This window comes from Hemicordylus capensis, chromosome 6 (assembly GCF_027244095.1).
Source record: "Hemicordylus capensis ecotype Gifberg chromosome 6, rHemCap1.1.pri, whole genome shotgun sequence".
Classification (NCBI taxonomy): domain Eukaryota; kingdom Metazoa; phylum Chordata; class Lepidosauria; order Squamata; family Cordylidae; genus Hemicordylus; species Hemicordylus capensis.
Genome location: NC_069662.1, coordinates 76770390 through 76776327, shown reverse-complemented (window position 1 = coordinate 76776327; position 5938 = coordinate 76770390). Strand labels below are relative to the sequence as shown.

The 5938-nt window shown below is 43.0% G+C and overlaps 1 long non-coding RNA gene across 1 annotated transcript; it reads right to left on the bottom strand.

Annotated features, from left to right (window-relative positions):
* Positions 1-706: 706 nt before the first annotated feature.
* LOC128331500 (uncharacterized) lies at positions 707-3139 on the bottom strand. The gene is made up of 2 exons (XR_008310326.1): positions 2965-3139; positions 707-1117 (listed from the first exon to the last, which is right to left on the bottom strand). It is a non-coding gene; the product is annotated as an uncharacterized LOC128331500 (long non-coding RNA).
* Positions 3140-5938: the final 2799 nt, after the last annotated feature.

Genomic DNA, 5938 nt, shown 5'->3' with positions numbered 1-5938 from the left:
CTTTCTGATTTTCTGTTCTCTAGTCGTTCGCACAGTCATGTATATAAAGTTTATTTGAGCAAGATAATAGCTTTCACAGTAAATTGGCCCATCAAATTTAAGCTGAAATATGTCTTAGACACCCTTGATGCCAGTATAATCTTAAATGTAGTGTCTGATGTTCAGATTAACACTTCACTAATGGAACAAACAAAGATGCACCCATCCCATATAAGAAGGTCACGTAGCTGAGCGGATGCTCAAAGTTGTGCTTTTGGTTTGTTTGCACAACAATAGCTTTGGACATTATGGATAGCTTTGCATAAATCCCTGCAACATATATGGACTGAGGAAGCAGTTTCACAGCTGAAGGTAGAGTATGCCACAGGTTGTGCAAGTGCACTCTGTTATACCAGTGTAACACTAGTCTAGAATACAAGCTCCTGAATTAGCGGAACTAGCTAGTGGAACATCCTTGCACTAGTGCAAGGCTAATCCGGATATCCGTCATTAGGTTTTGCAAAGTCTATATTCAAAATTTGGACAGATTATTTGAAAATACAATTTCTTGTTTTCCAGGGTGTTAAAGAGGGTTAAGATAATTATTTTATTCTATTATTTTATTTATCATAAAATGTATATAGAAATGTTACTGTGTGCTTTTCACTGACTTTTTAAAGTAATCATTAGCCACACAATAAAGACTGACTGATTGACTGGCATTGCATTAAGCTGAACAGCATATGCTTTATTCTATCATATTTTTAAAAAAATGAAAGACAGAAAAGTGGCATAACTATGGATACTTCCCTTATTGAAGGGGGGAGAATTAGATTGATGAAATATAAAAACAAAACAGGCATCCATATTAGTCCATCAATTCAATCTAAGCAGGAATAAATAAAACAATATCTAGTTTGCGCTGACATGTGGAGGAGGGTCCAAAACTCCTATAGAATTTTACACTTTAAAGAGGTTTCTGGCTGATGGAGGTGCTATATCCACATGTGTGGCTGAACAGAAGACATCTGAAGAACAGCCCCTCTCACAGCTCCTGCAAGGCCTCCAGCAGCTGCCTATCCACAAGAAACAAATAAAGATCCTCCTCTATCTCCTCCAGCAGCTCCTCCAACTGAGGCTGAGTGAAAAACGAAAAACAAATTAACTTTCTTGCACCACAACAAAGGGCTGAAAGACTTTCGAATTACCTCTAATACATACCCATTTATTTATTTTTAACACATGCCAGGAACAGATACCTGGCTTCTCCATTGTGAGTGGAGAAGGAATGTGCAAACAGATTTGACATTGAATGTGCTCGACGTCGAACCTGTTCGGTTTGACTGTTCAGGGTTGAACCAAACCACCTCCCGTTCGGTCTAACCCTGGACTGGAAACCGCCCCCCCCCCCCGGAATCGCAAGTTTGTTTGTTTTTAATTAATTTGGGTTTTTACACTTACCCCCTCTGGGGGAGTTGTCTGATGGTGGTGGGGGGCGGGAGTCTGCGGAGGATCCCCCTCCCCCCGCTGGCCTCCCTTATTTCACAAATCAGCCAGTTGGACATTCTTTGGCCAGTTTCCAGTCTTTACCCCTTAGCATGGTGGCCATTTTGGAGACTGCTGTGCCTGCACAATAGGCCTCTGCATAGCCTGGGTCATGTCAGGCCATGCAGAGGCCCATTGCGCAGGGGCCGCGGACTCCAAAATGGCCACCACACTGATGGGGAAAGGCCAAAAACTGGCCAAAGAGTGGCCGAATGGCCAATTTCTGAAATAAGGGAGGCCGGCAGGAGGAGGGGAAACCTCCTTGGACACCCTCCCCAAGTGTAAAAAAATTTAAAACTGTCTGAAGAGCGAAATAAGGGACGCCGACGGGAGGGGGAACCTCCATTGACACCCCCCTGCCACCTCAGACAACTCCCCCAGAGGCCATAAAATCCTCCAAAGGGAAGGGTGACAGATTTGCTTGAGTGTCTCCTTCAGGAAGGAACTGCTCTGTAGTGCTGTAAGACAACAACAACAGTTTATATACCGCTTTTCAACAAAAGCAATTAAAGCAGTTTACACAGAATAATAAAAAGATGGCTCCCTGTCCCCAAAGGGCTCACAATCTAAAAATAAACACAAGGGAGACACCAGCAACAACCACTAGAGAGATGCTGTGCTGGTGTTGTATAGGATTAGTTGCTTTCTCCCTGCTAAATATAAGAGAATCACCACTTTGAAATGGTGCCTCATTGTTCAGTTAGGTGACAAATGCCTAAAAGCAAGGTGGTGTTACGGATTGTGATTAATCTTGATCACCCCTCCCCCTCTTGTTTCTGAGTAGAATTCCTCACTAGGTGACCAACTACTTACAGCATAATTTTAAAATAAAATAAAATCCTTTTACTGCATCTTTCTGAATAACTGCCAACACTCCCCAAGTTGTACTATTCTCAGAAATGTTCTCCTCTGGTTATCAGAGAAGAATTCAGCAAATGCCTATAATTAACAAGTTGTGGTCTTACACATTGTGATTGATCCTGATCAATCAAAACCCCTCTGGTTTGTGACTGGTTCCTGTCACTAGGTAATCAAGACCTACTCATGCTATACACTGAGAATAAAAGAAAATCTTCTCACTGCACTGTAAACTGTCCAAACTGCTGCCACCACTCCCAGAACACAAGGGGTATCAGTGTTGCCTGAGTGTCTCTCTCAGGAAGGATCAGTGCTGTGGTGCTGTAAAGTGTTTCCCAAATGCCTAAAAACAACACATTGTGGTTTTACAGATTATGATGCATGGTCACCCCTCCCCCTCTGAGCAGAATCCCACACTAGGTGACCAACGCTTGGTTACGGATTTCTCAGATCCTGCTGAGAAATAAAACCAGCCTCAGGTGCCTGACAGGAACCATCTCTCTCTCCCCCTGGAAGCTCTACTGAAGCAGGCAGAAGAGGAACTGCTCACCCTCCCCTGAGACCACTCCTAGCTCAACCTACAGATCCAAAGGAATTCTTTGCCTGGTCTTATTTCCTGCTGCATATTTCCTCCTGTTTGTGGATCACCTCAGAGACTCCCCTTTCCCTTCTCCAATTCCCCAATGGACACCACCAATTGCCCAACTGAACTCCTTTGGTTGCCCCTAGCAACCTGCCTAGAGGTTAAAGCCGGGCCCTCTGCAACTGAACTTTTAATTCCAACCACTGCAGGTATTATAAGAGGCAGGGTTCCTTCTAACAAGGATTCCCAGATGTTCTTGACTACAGTTCCCAGAATCCCCAAGCAAAAGCTATTGCAGCAACAACAAAAGCAAAAGCTATTGCAGTCAACAACATCTAGGAAACCCTGTTAGAGGGAACACTGATAAGAGGTGTGTAACCCACTAATTCCCATGTCTCCACACAGACAAAATGGACTTTGTCTGTTCACATTGCTGCCCAGGAAACCTCATTCTTCCTGAATTGGGAGTGAAGGGTCTTGATACTAGACTGTCCCCATTTTGTCTCCAGCTTCTTCATTCCTGTTGGCAATGGCAGTAAGGTTGTTTCTGGTCACCTGCTTTGGTAAGAGTGACGTTTACCATTAACCTCATCTTAAATCTACTCCAGCAGCGTGCTGGACTAGGACCGGGATCATTCAGCCCTGGAACTCACTGGCCAGTCACTTAACTCTCAGCCTAACCTACCTCACAGGGCTGTTGTAAAGATAAAAATAACCACGTACACCACTCTGGATCCCTTAGAGGAACAGTGGGTTATAAATGTAAAAATAATAAAATAAATAAATAAAATACATACATACCTGTATTAGGATCTCAAAGAACAAAGTGTCTTACAGTGCCTTAAAGGCTGACATATTCATTTCAGCATACGCTTTCAGAGAGTAGAGCCTGCTTCATCAGATGTATGAATTGTTATACTCAGCTAGCAGGTAAATATATACATAGGGTTAAAGAAAGGGTTTTTGGATGCTTTTGAACTTTGGTGCTGGAGAAGACTTTTGAGGATACCATGGACAGCCAGGAAAACAAAGAAATGGATCATAGAACAAATCAATCCAGAATTTTCACTCGAAGCACAAATGACCAGGCTCAAACTATCATACTTTGGACTAGGGTTGTGCATTTTGTTTTGTTTTCCAGTTTTGTTTTTGGCCCAAATCCAAAACACCCCCATTTTGTTCTTTGTTTGAAATCAGCCAATCAAAAACACCCCAATTTTGTTCTTTGTTCGAAATTGCAAAATCTGAATCTGAAATGTTTTGGATTCTAAAAAATGGCCCCAGGGAAAAACTATTGGGTGGGGATGGTAGTGCCCAGTGTGTGGAAGCTACCATCCAAATTTCAGAGGAATTGGGCAAAGGGCTGATTTTTGGTGAATTTTTGAAGTTTACTATTTTATAGGGAATAATGGAGGGTTTCAACAAAAGTATAGCTTCTTATCGGGGGGAAAGGGGGTGGCCCAGAACAGAGTAGGATGGGTGGTAGTTCCCAGTGGGGGCAAGGAAACTGCCAGAATTATTTCAAAGGAATTGGGCAGAGGGCTGGTTTTTAAAGATGTAATGGAGTTCATGTGTCTTTAAGGTTCTTCCCCATAGGGAATGATGGAGGTTTCAGCAGCCCCATAACTCCACTTGAGGGGCACTGGGGTGGCACAGAACAGGTGGGAGTGTAGAACACATAGGTTGCCAACCACCCCCATGGGTTGGTAACCCATAGGGTACTGGGTTCTGTTGTTCCTGAGATGTTTTGAGTGTAGATTCTCTGGTAGCATTAGAGAGTGGATTCATGGCTTGTCATTGAAAATCTCATATGCTACCAGAGAATCTACAGGCTGGGCTCAGGCTGGCAACAAGGCAGGCATAGGCAATGGCATGGCATCACTCAAGGGAGTGAAAAAAATTTTCTGGAATAAAAAAGCAATGCAGCAGATAAATCCATTCCCAGGCTGGTTCTTTCTCTCGAACTACTTCTTTCTCTCTCTCTCTCTCTCTCTCTCTCTCTCTCTCTCTCTTCAATGAGGCAGAATGGTGAATGAGTAACTAACTTGTTGAATGAATTGAAAACCCCTCCTTGAACTCCCACACTTTACTGCTTCTTCGACCCTTCCCCTGGCCAATGTGGGGTCAGTAAAGAGTGGCAAGAGGCAAAAGAGCCAATGAGGAACAAGGAGGAAATCGTCAGCAGGTCAGCCCATGCTTTAGGTCACCAATCGAAAGGCTGGACGGGCAGTAAATTCAAAGAGTTGTCAAACACAAAATGGAGACTGACTCAGAGATCACTACAAAATGGAGGTCCGAAACAACAACATGTTTTGTAGCTGAAACAGGGACATTTTGTTTTGTGTACAAAATTTTTGGATTTTGAAAATGGGTGTTTTGTTTTGTCTACAAAACACCTGAAACAGCCCGTTTCGAGTACAAAATGTTTTGTACCTGAAATGTTTCGGACATCCTTACCTCGGACACATTATGCGAAAACTCAGCTCCCGTGAGAAGTCCATAATGTTGGGAAAAGTTGAAGGAAAGAGAAGAAGGGGAAGACCAGCAGCAAGGTGGATGGACTCTATTATGGCAGCAATGAATGCACCACTGAAAGGCCAAGTTGAAGACAGATCATCCTGGAGAGAATCTAACTATGTGGTTGCTAGGAGTCCACACCGACTTGACAGCACTTAACCAATCAATCAAAGAAAGGGAACAGAAAAGAATGAGGAGAAACAGCTCTGACTAAATTTATTTTTATATAAAGCTTGAGGGAAAACTTGATGATTCACAACAGCTGTAAACAGCAGTCTTTCTGGCTAAGTAAATTAGTTCACACATAGTGAGACAGGAGAAACAATGGTTTCCTATTAGAGTTTAAACAGGTAGCTTCAGACCTGTGAACAATGAAATCTCAGCGGTACGGAGTAGGTGTGTAAAGGAATGACTCCTTCCCATTATAGTTTGTGGTTTGTTTTTCTTCAATAGGTT